The 11,575-nt window shown below is 41.6% G+C and overlaps 1 protein-coding gene across 1 annotated transcript in view; it reads left to right on the forward strand.

Moving 5' to 3' along the window:
• klf7a (Kruppel-like factor 7a) overlaps positions 1-11,575 on the forward strand; it is a 69,471-nt gene that overhangs the window by 32,209 nt on the left and 25,687 nt on the right. The window lies entirely within an intron of this gene.

The raw sequence follows: 11,575 nt of genomic DNA on the forward strand, positions 1-11,575 counted from the left end.
AGTAAAGAAAAAAAAAAACATCAAGATAGCCATTAATTTTGTAAATAAGGTAAAATCTATGTACTCAAACATTGTTGCTAGCAATTTGTATGCTAGGTAGCAAATTACATTCCTATTTCAAAAGCATAAATGGCTCCCTTTGACCATTAAGTCAAAATTTTGGCAAGCAAGTTTGATAAAAAGAAAATAAGCAAACATCAAGCTAGCCCTTTGTGAAATTAGCTTAAAGTATGTGTGCTTTTACATCGTTGCTAGCAGTTTTTATGCTTGGTAGCCACAGTTACTTAACTATTTCAGAAGCATCAATGGTTCACTTTGACTAGTAACTCACAAGTTCTGGCAAACAAGTTTGATAGAAAGAAAACTAACATCAGGCTTTTGTACATTATCTTAAAATCTGTGTGCTTTAGCATTGTTGCTAGCCGTTTTTATGCTAGATAGCCACATTCCTATTTCAGAAGCATAAATTATTCTATTTTAAACATTCAATAAGGATTTTGGCAAACAGGTTTGATAGAAAATAAAGCAAACAAACGTCAGGTTAGCTAGTACTTTTAGACATTAGCTTAAAATCTGTATGTTTTAGCATTGCATCTGGCAGATTTCATGCTTGGTAGCCACAGTTACATTCCTATTTCAGAATCATAAACGGTTCACTTTGACTAGTAACTCAAACATGTTGGCAAACAAGTTAGATAAAAAGGAAACAAACATCAAGCTAGCCAGCACTTTTGTACATTAGCTTAAAATCTGTGACGCTTCCAAGGGTTCCGTTTAATCCAGATTATGCAGCCCCAAAAGGAAACTGCTGCTGGGCATCATGTATCATCTTTCAAGTGATGCCCCCCCCTCCAATTACTGTGCATGTAACAAAAGTGCTGCCTTACCCCCTCCAGCTCAGGGACCCCTAAAGTCCCGTCTTATACCCGTTGCTGACTGTTATTCACAGCATCTGTCTCCATCATCTGTAAAATTTAAACATGATCATCCTAAAATTAATGAGCCTTATCCTCCTCATTACATTTATCTGTTTAGTGGCGTTTTGGGCCTTCCTTTAGGGCGTTGTGCATGCTCCTCTGTTCATATTTATAACTCAGGCTTTTTATTAGCGGCATAGTGGGGTGCTAACAGTTGGGAGGCAGCATGCGCTTTGATGCTGATGGCAGGCGGCTTGGCGTGGACCAAATGTGAAGAGAGGCAACGGGGAGAGAGGATCAGCTGCCAGGCCCAGGGCCCGCTGGAAGAAGGGAGGAGGGACAGAGGAGGAGAAGCAAGGAGATTAGGGGGGGAAGGAGAAAATCAGATCAGGTTCACAGCTCTAAACCTGCTCGACTTTACGGGAAGCGTGTCTCACGGTCAGCAAATATTTGTCCCGCCTGCTATATTTCAGGACTCACTTTCCTAGACGGTTTAAAATGAAAAATGGGAGTTTTACAAAAGCTCAATAAAAATCTTTCATAGATCATTCTTTCTGCCTTCACACGAGGCTCGGAAATGTTCTTTCCAGCAAATATTTCAATGAAAAGTCTGCTTTCTTCTTCTGTTATCATTGTTAAATTACCGTAAGTTGTCACGCAAAAATGTGTTCTTCACATTTGACTCATTCTCTGGGGGAGGGGTGAGCTGCAGACACAGCTGCACTCCAAAAACAGTTGATGGTTTAACCCCTTAATGCTGAGTGTGAAGCAGGGAGGCATTGGGTCTTTGGTATGACTCGTCCCGGATTTGAACTCACAATCTTCCAATCTCAGGACGGACACTCCACCACAATGCCACTTGTGTTAAATGAATATGCCTGCAATACTTCGACATAGCCTGACTGAAGAATTTGGGTTTTTGAAGTGGTCTTCTCTTCCAAGGAGAGTTTGATCAACTCAAAGCACTTTCAAAGAAGCTAGCTTCCTCTTTTGTTGGTCTTCCATTGTGAAGGTCATCAATCACATTCCTGTTAGTCATCATGCGTTCCACGTCTACAAGTTAAAGACCAACTCCAACGAAAAAGGTCTTTTTGATGCTTTGAGCTTTGCTACTCAAGTTTATGTCTTTTTTGGGGGGGCTCAACATACAAACATGGTAGCTGAATGTTAGCATTGAACCAGTTTTGCTTTGATCCATCAGGGACTTGGATTTAGTAAAGACTTATAGGTAGTGTCCTTTATAAAACAGGGAATTGCCAGTCGTTTTTAAAATCAATCGATCATGACGAGGAAATTAATAATTATGGTTTGGAATTATATGACAGCAAGTCGGTCATATTTCGGAATAGAGCTTTGAAAGATAAAGCCTGGAGCAAAATTTGCGTGAATTGCACAACTTTGACATTTCATACTAGGCTTCTTCCAACTGTAGTTCATGAACTAGTATCAGGTACCGACATTGCATATGCTAAAAACTCAATCAAGAACTTCAGTTTGACGCATTCTTGAATGTGTATCACATTCCCAGTGATACCGGTCCCCCTCCGAGCAACCGGAACCAAAACGAACGAGTAGCTGTATGCACTCTGGTACAGGTGCTGCAGGTTTTTATGAGTTGTCTGGGCCTGTGGGGTCCAGATGACCCAAGCCTTACTTTGACGTGTTATCCATCCCATGACGAATTTGGATGAAGGTGGATAGAATTTTATGTCTGCCATGAACACCAGTGAAAATCAATGAAACAAAAACGTCCAGTCCACTGTCTTGTGGGGTCAAGATGACCCCTCTCCCACCGTCAACATACCTAGCATAGCACAAGTGTTAAAGGGTGTGCAGGTGTGTCCTTCAACCACCTCAAGAGACATCATGAAAATGGAAATAATTGTGGTCAGGCACACGCACATATGAGATACTGTTGATTCGGTCACACTCTATAGTCTGTAGTAAGGTGCAAACAGACTCCTCTTCGACCACACTGAAATGCGTAACATGGGGTGTGCAGGTGAGACTTAAGTGTTGTAGGACCAACACATTCTCATTCCCAAATCGTCACATTTTGGCGCACGGTTAAGGACCCTCTACGTCAAAAATTGACATTTAAACTCGTCGTTTTTTGATGTGCCGGTTGTTCCAATTAAATTAAGGCTCCCCAACCTCAGGGGCAAATAGGTACCAGGACATGGACCGCACCGGTATCCTTGACCCGTTACCAAGCGTGTATTGGTCTCGGTTGCAGATTTCCCAGTTTTCAAACGTGGACCAGGCTACGGTTAGGCCATCAGATTAGGGTACCGGTACTGGCCGCATCATGGTATTTCATCCAACAAAACGGCCAGACCAATGATTTAATTGGAACAGCCAACACATCAAAAAACGACGAGTTGGGTACAAACAAAACGTCAAAAAGTGACATGGAGGGCTTCTTACGCAAACTTCAATATGTGATAACTTGGGATTGAGAATGTTTAGGTCGGACACCTGTAGAATGTATACACTGTGGTTATCTTATTTCCTCATTTCTACTAGTCCAGATGCAAGCATTAAGTATGCACATAGATCACTTTAAAAGCATGAGCGGCCTTCTTGCGCGGAAGACAGGTTTTCGGGGGAATCTCTAAGACACACCAGTGTTTGTTCCGCCATGTCACCCGCAGCATGCCCATAGGAAAATTATGCACAAACATCTTCTTTTCAATGGGCTCACCAAGTGGTCTACTGTTTTTAAATTTTGTAGCCCGTACAGGTTTGCCTACTTTACCAAGGCGTCGTACTTTGTATTGGTTTGACATGTTTTCAGATAATTATGTGGCTTAGTGTCGGCAGAAAAAAAAAAAGACTTGTGAATTAAACTATGAAAAAATAAAGTGAGGCAAAAAATCATATTCATTTATCTGAAGTTAACAGAATGAACAACCATCCAGTAGCATCCTATAGATTTTTCTGTCTCATGCAGCACTTCAACATCAATTGTAACCTTTCATAGCTCCACCAATTACTATAAAGTACACCTGGAAAAACCAGTAAAGTGAAAGTAGATGTCAAAAAAAAAAGGTCGACAAGGGTTTCATGGATTCAGCCTCTCTTGATTTATCCTCGAAGACCTTTCTTTATGCATCCCATGACACTTTGACACGCAGCGGTAAGGACGGCCACGAGCGTTAAAATTAACGACAAGTGAATTCCATTTAGCTCTCTCGGGTTCAGAGAGCGGTTCCTCGCCAATGCCCGGCTCATTCCCGCACTGGAAAAGTACAGAGCCATTATTAAAATTATGAATAACATCAGTGGTTCCATTTTCTGCTATGACAAGCCAAAACATCAGCTGTGAAAAGGCCCATTTAATCTTAATCTTTTTGCCTATGTTGCCCATTTGACTGAGATCGGGGTTCATAAAACTGCTCCTGTGGAAAGAAATCAGCAGTTATTAGACAATTAATAGTTGAAAAAAAGTGGCAAACACTAGACAGCCATACATATTAGAAACTGGTAGTGTAAAACCCCAAATGCCAGACTTGGCTTAATAGAAGGAACTTAAAAGTAAGATAAAATCGCAATTACTAGGAGAAAATAAAAAGGTGAACAACACAGAGGATCCGACAGAGAAGAACTGAAACTAGCTACTGTAGTTTTTGGACTGAGCAACACAGTTTAAAGCGTTGCATATTTGTTCAACACAGTTTAGAGTGTTGCATATTTGTGCAACACAGTTTAGAGTGTTGTATATTTGTGCAACATATTGTAAAGTGTTCCATATTTGTGCAACATATTGTAAAGTGTTGCATATTTGTGCAACATAGTGTAAAGTGTTGCATATTTGTGCAAAGTAAAGTGTTGCATATTTGTGCAACACAGTTTAGAGTGTTGCATATTTGCACAACATAACATAAAGTGTTGTATATTTGTGCAACATAGAGTAAAGTGTCGCACATTTGTGCAAAGTAAAGTGTTGCATATTTGTGCAACAAAGTGTAAAGTGTTCCATATTTGTGCAACATATTGTAAAGTGTTGCATATTTGTGCAAAGTAAAGTGTTGCATATTTGTGCAACATAATGTAAAGTGTTGCATATTTGTGCAACATAGTGTAAAGTGTTGCATATTTGTGCAAAGTAAAGTGTTGCATATTTGTGCAATGTAGCTTGTTGCATATATCCTCAACTAAGTTTTACATATTGCGCAAAGTAAAATTTTGGATATTTGTTTAAGATAAAGTCTTGTATATTGGCACAACAGAACATAAAGTGTTGCATATTTGCGAAAATTCATAATGTGTTGCATATATGTGCAACATAGTGTAAAATGTTTCATATTTGCGCAATCTAACATTGAGTTTTGCATATTTGCAGGACTTTCTCTGTGTCCATTGGAATTATGTTAATCGTGTGAATGTTGGAAGAACTTGTCCCGCCAGATGGTTTTTCTTACTATGTATTTGAGTAGTTTTTCTCCCATCATATCATGACTAACTTCAAGAAAAAGCATCCAGTTTGACTACTTTTAACTTTTATTTGTACTGATGATGGTCATGTTTCCTTGTAGGCAGACATGCTGCTCCGTGTTTCTAGAAAACAAACCACGTATTTAATTGGCCTTGAAACAGAAACCGTGCAAATGTTGCTTCAGGGGTTTATAAAACCTCATGACTCAAGCTGAGGACTAGTATCTACCATCCAACCACTGATAAGATTCCCCCGACTTTGGTGGAGGTGGGGTTGTTGGAGCAGCTGCTGGACCGCCTCGGATTGTCTTGGCGGGGATGAAAGAATCATCCCGAAACCCCTTCAGGAAATGGACCCTTGCTTTGTGCGTGGCAAATTGAAGTTGGCTCCCCCAGATCGGCGGTTGTCCAAATGGACTCCAGCAATCCTTTATTTTGGCTTTCGTGTGACGCCTTTGGCTCTTGACGGCGTGCCCACACACAGGCCTGTGTCGGAGAGGACGATAAACCGACGAGGAGATATGTCGATGCGTGTGAGGCTCGCATAAACACCTATTCGGAAGCGACGCAATTACACACTCGCGCGCACGCCGAAACTGCTGATCAGCGGCGTGACCTTCTCTTCAACAATGTTAATGTCACCTCCTGGGGGAAGGGGAGGAAGAAAAGGACGAAAGAGGAAAGGGGGTTGACGGAGCAACGGCGTGGAAAAAGCAGACGCTTGTGATAAGCTTCGCCTCACCTGGAGACCCTTTCATCCTCTGTCGGCACGAAGGCGCACCGCAGTCTGAGCCCTCGCGCCGCCTCACGCCGCGGGTCGCAACCTAACATTTTGCGCGGGTGAACCTGTCTCTCCGGCGTGCGTGCACTCAGGTGTGCGTGGCCTGTGGCCTGCGGCCCGCCCGTTGAACGGATCCTGTTACAGCAAATGTCACACTTCCAAAAAGGATTGGCCCCCCGCGGTGGAAATGAAGTCGACACCTCTCTTCCTCTGCGCTCCCTGCCTCTTTCACCTGCCATCATTCCTCCTCAAATCCTCCTTCACTCACTTTCCAGACCTCTGTGTCTCTGATTGGTTTGCTGGGTACAATCCGACCCCCTCTGAACTGCATAGACCTTCAACTGGTTACAGTACAGTAGATCTTATGGTAATGTATGTTTCTGGCGAAATCCTCAATTCTGATTGGCTGAAGGTATAAAAAGTTACATCACCTTTTGCCGAGTAATTTTTTCCCAATATAATATATCAAAAAAAAAAAACTATTTCTCATAAAAAATAGATCGAAATATGACAACAAATGATGAATTAGTCGTTTTCTGTAATTTTCTACTGTGGTTTATGTAACAAAATGGAAACTACAAATATAAGAAGATTCTAAATACATGCTTGAAAATGACTGAAAAATTAGGAATTTGAGGACAAAAAATTCCTAAAAAATAAAATATTGATACTGTACACGTGGGCTTTCGTCCACCCATTCCTGGGACATGTAAGACTTTACCCAGGACACTCAAAAAATGCAACATATTGAAAATCATGTATGCTCAGGTGAAAATCCCCCGGGGGGATAGCGCTCTAGGGTTAAAAGGGGATATTGGACACAAATGAAGGAAGTTCCTGGTACTTAGCCTGAATATTGTTGATATTGGGCTGGCATAAATTTGGAACATAGGCGGACATATTTTTAATATCCTCATAAAGTACTTGCCAGTGTGTCTGTCAAATTCCACCATCAAAGGCAATGTTGTGACTACTTTTCATTACTTTTTTTCTTGACTTCAACACATTCTCATCCCCAAATCGTGACCTTTGGTTAAAGACCTCTCCGTCTCACTTTTTTAAGTTTTGGATGTCCCCAACTTGTCATATTTTGACATGCTAAATGTTCCCATTAAATCATTGGTTCAGTCGTTTTGTTGGATGCGGACCGAACCTGGGAACATGGCCGGTACCAGTACCCTAACCCGCTAACCTAACTTGGTAACCTATCCTTAGACTGATCCACATCTAGTTCCACGTTTGGTACCGGCTTAGTACCAAATCCAGATGTAGATCCAGTACTGATCCGTGTCCGCTTCCGATCCGCATCTGGTACGATCCGCGTCTGGTAGTGATCTGCGTTTGGTATCGATCTGCGTACAGTACCGATCTCCATCTGGTACGATCCACCTACAGTACCGATCTCCATCTGGTACGATCCACCTACAGTACCGATCTCCATCTGGTACGATCCACGTACAGTACCGATCTCCATCTGGTATGATCCACGTACAATACCGATCTCCATCTGGTATGAACCACGTACAGTACCGATCTCCATTTAATACGATCCGCATCCGGTACTGATCTGCATTTGGTATCAATCTACATACAGTACCAATCCGCGTCTAGTACGATCCGCCTCTGATACCGATCCGCGTCTAGTACCAATCCATGTCTGGTACAAGGTCTTGGTTAGGATACACATCCCAGTACCGGTCCAGTACCCGTTTGTGACCCGGAGGTTGGGGAGCCTTGGTTCAATTGGAGCTACCAGCATTAACCAAACGTCAGAATGTGACGAGTATGGAATGAGAATGTGTTTTACATAGAGGTAATATGTGTTCATAGTATATATACTAATAAATATTAGATATTTTTTTTTATGATACACATTTAACAATTGGAGTTAATAAGGGCTGGGCAATACTTAGCATTTGTGTATTTAGACTGGTATCCGATACCAGTCAATATTGCCAATATCGATATTCTTCATAAATGTGGTGTATTGGTCATGAACCACAAAATCTATGTTGTTTTTAATCACTGTGAATGGTGTTATTGTAAATTTTCTTTTTTTTTAATTACTTAATACGCATAAAAACAGATTTAGGACAATATTTTTTCAATTAAATGGAAAACAGTTTATTAAAATAAAAAAATACATTTCAAATTCTTTGCAAATTCTTTGCAGAGTACTTTGTCAAAAACAACTCAGTTTTTAAATACAGCATGTATGTACCATTAGATCCTCCAAGGAGATTTCTTTGGTGTTTTTAACATGTTTTTGTGGCATTGTTCTGAAAAAGGCGAACATATATAAAGAAAATTAACCTTAATTTGTGAGTATTTATTCAAATTTTTGTGAATCAGGAGCAGACAAAAAAAATGTTTTTTTGAAAAAGATTATAATTGTGATATAGAAAATACACCGCCTCTGCCCGCTTCACGACTGGGTGGGCGGAGTCGCTCCATGCCGACAGCCCCACCCACAACTCAGAGGTGAATTTTTAATGAACTCCTGCTGCTCTGCATGTCCCAGAAAATAACACTTTTTTTTTTATTTTAGCTAAAAACGGCATAATTGTAATTAACCCTTTAACACCTGAGACAAAATCACCTAAATCATCTAAATAAAAATCAGATTGTTCATGCGATCAACATAAATCAGCTAATTCTGATGTAGATAAAATCAGCTTTTCATATAAAGTTTGTACAGATATGCAAGACATTACAAATGTAAAGTGCTGCCTAGCAATGCAAAGCCATTTTTTTGTTTTTATTCGCGACTGATTTGCGATAATTATGAACCCCTTTACTACTATGGAGTGTCACATATCAGCGCAAAGGCAACTTTTCCCCCCTTCAGAATCTGCTGGAATTGCGTTTATTCCATAAATGGTTAAAGAGTTACACCAGTCTAAGGAATATCAACATTGGAGCTAAAGCTACAGACCACTGGAAATGCTTTTAAAACAGTTTACCCAAATGGTAGATGTGTGCTTCAAGTTGAGGGTAAAAAAAAAAAAAAACAAATAAAAACGAAAAATATATCAAATTGAACTCAAAACTTCAAACAAAATGTGCGAGAAAGCAGCTAATTTTAGAGCCGTCACAGAAAACACACACAAGGCGTTGAATTCCTTTATCTTATATCTTGGTCTGAAGCAGCTTTGAAAATTCAAACCGCTGTAAGCTGTCAAAACCTCTTCTGTTTTCCCTCAAACTGACTCCCTTCATACCCAACGTCCCAAAAAAAAAAAACAGAAAGTGCACGTTTATTTTGGGAAGGTGTAAACAAGCAAAGAGAGAGGGGGGACGATTGTAAACGTCTGTGATGTGCTCAGTCTGTGCATCCTCCTTACCCATAATGGAAGTGGCTGCTCCGTCTGTCAGTGCCCATTTGCACACAAATGAAGTGGCGAGTTGCACGCACCCGGTGGAGCCGCCCGCCTCTATCTCCGCTGTCAAAGTAGCTTAGCGGCTACACGGCGAACACAACCATCCCTGGGATCAAACTGGCCCCCGCCGTTCAGACATAATAGCTTCATCCTCGGACGTCTCCTTCCCCTCTTTTCTTCGAAAACCTTGCCAGCTTGTCGTAAAGTAATAGACTTCTCAGGATGCCAGTTCAGACAAACTGGAGATGTGGGGTTTTTCTTATTTGCCCTCTGTGGGGAGAGGTGTATAAGACCACAGCTGAATAAATCCTCCTGTCTTGGCTCAGCGGATGTTGGTTGCACAAGTGGTTTGCCAGAAGCTCTGAAAAATGCCGTTTGATAGGAGTTTTGTACAGTTTAGCGCGCCTCGCTTTCATTCGGCGCTGCGGAGGCTCCAGTCGGTCGGGGTATAATCAACCATCCCTGCTGGTGTTGCCAAGTAATCCTGGCTGTCTTGGTGGCTATCTGTGCAGAGCTGCCAAGTTGCTTGCCAGGCGCATTTCGTCCTCACATCGAAGGGGTATGGGATGTTCTTGTTGGGAATATCAAATGGACTTATGCTACTTACACAAAATCGTTGGAATGGTCAGGAATGTCACTGGTGGCTATTAGTTGTGAAGAACTGGCTGCTTTTTATAAACCCTCAGGATACGTGGTGGCCGCCGTCTGGAGACATTCACACATCGTCCAATCAGAGCCAAACGATGTCCTTTTTATAGTGGCATAATACCCACCTGTCACTGACTGCCACCGTGCAACCTCAAAATGACCAACTTTACATTGGTCATTTTGAGGTTTTAGAGCTTTAGAGCTTTTAGAGAAAAATTTATAGCTTTTAGAGAAAAATTGTCCAGTCATCGTAAAATTTTAACCTTTTCTTAAAGCCTTCGTGGCCACTGCATGGTGCGTAAAAAAGCGACTCTTGATTACAAATTGTTAAGTTTTCCAAAAAACTACAAGCATGTATTATTTACTGGACATAACAAGGTGTTGACATCACCCATAGAAAATGCCTTACCTCCAGCCCTCGCGAAATGAGGTGAAAGCCCGTCACCGTGGATTCTTGTTCGTCTGACTCCATTTTGAATCCATAAGTCGCGTTATTAGAGGAATAACTGTCGAGCTCTAAGTGAGCTCTGATTTTTCAGTTTATACAACACATTTTTACTCCCAGCTCATCACATGTCTGCAACCCTCTGGACACGGTACCAGATGTGGACTGGTCCTCGAGACACATTCGATAGTGGCACACAAACCCAGGACTGGACGTGGTACCAGACCCGAACTGGTACAAGACACTCTACCTGGCCCGGATGCGAACCAGTATCAGGTTAGGGTAACGGTACTGGTTTGGAATTCATTTGTTCTAACCCAGTACCAGTACCTGACTGGTTACGGTTTGCGGCCTGTAGGTTGGGGACTCGTGATTTAATAGAAATATGAAAATAGCCAGCATGTCAAAAATGATAAGTTGCGGACACTCAACGTTAATTGACTCAACCTTATTTGATATATTGGCTGTCCGTAACCTCAAAGGTCTGCAACTCTCGGGACGTGGTACCGGATGTGGACTGGTCCTCAGGTCGCATCTAGTACTTGTACAGAAAAACTTGGTACCAGTACCCTAACCCAGCACCAAACGCGTTAACAGATATGAACCTGGTAACAGGACCCAGTACCAGACCCAAACCAGTACCCGACGCGGTACTGGCAGTGAACCCGGCCCCGACATGGTACCAGACTGGGTTAGAATTCATTTATTCTAACCCAAAGTTAGGAACACCCAACATGTCCTTTTTGAAGCGGAGTGGTACTTAACCAAAAGTCAATGTGCGATAAGTTGGGATGAGAATCTGTTGGTTTAAGACTTGAATAACTTGCAATAAAGACAAGTATCTTTAAAAATAAGGATTAGACAAATTATGTTAATACGAATGTTTCAGAGTTAAAACGATTATTCTGACTGTAACGCAGTTTTAGAACTAGGCGCTCTGACTACAGAAGAGAGATGTTCGTCTCAG

Source organism: Oryzias melastigma, linkage group LG2 (assembly GCF_002922805.2).
Source record: "Oryzias melastigma strain HK-1 linkage group LG2, ASM292280v2, whole genome shotgun sequence".
Taxonomy (NCBI): domain Eukaryota; kingdom Metazoa; phylum Chordata; class Actinopteri; order Beloniformes; family Adrianichthyidae; genus Oryzias; species Oryzias melastigma.